Raw genomic sequence first — 444 nt, forward strand, 5'->3', positions numbered from 1 at the left:
CCCCGCCCAGCCCTCCGCCCTCGCCGCCATCGCCCGCGCCCAGGCAGGCACCTACACCAGCCTGGCCGAAAACACCCACCTCCAGACCCGCACCCAGGCCACCATCGTCCTCACTGTCTACTGTAAGTGACCCCGGTGGTGGGGGGTGGCCCGGTGGGTCTCCCCCCGGGGTGAGATGGACCAACGCGGTTCCCTGGTGAGGACGTGGGTGCAAAGGGCAATTTGGGGAGCGGGGGGGGTGGAAGTGGGGTGGGGACCCCCCTGTCCCCGTGCTGATGGTCTTCTGCAGACCCACCAGCTGGGAGCCCCAGCTGCTCCGCCCTGGCCACCGGTGACCTGCGGGACGTGGCCCTGCGGTGCCGCTGGCTTGGGGGCTTCCCCCCGGCACGGCTGCGCTGGGTGGGCCCCGGGCCCCCTGAGGAGGAGGAGGAGGAAGAGGGGATG

This window comes from Egretta garzetta, unplaced genomic scaffold (assembly GCF_000687185.1).
Source record: "Egretta garzetta isolate BGI_Z169 unplaced genomic scaffold, ASM68718v1 scaffold207, whole genome shotgun sequence".
In the NCBI taxonomy this organism is placed as follows: Eukaryota; Metazoa; Chordata; class Aves; order Pelecaniformes; family Ardeidae; genus Egretta; species Egretta garzetta.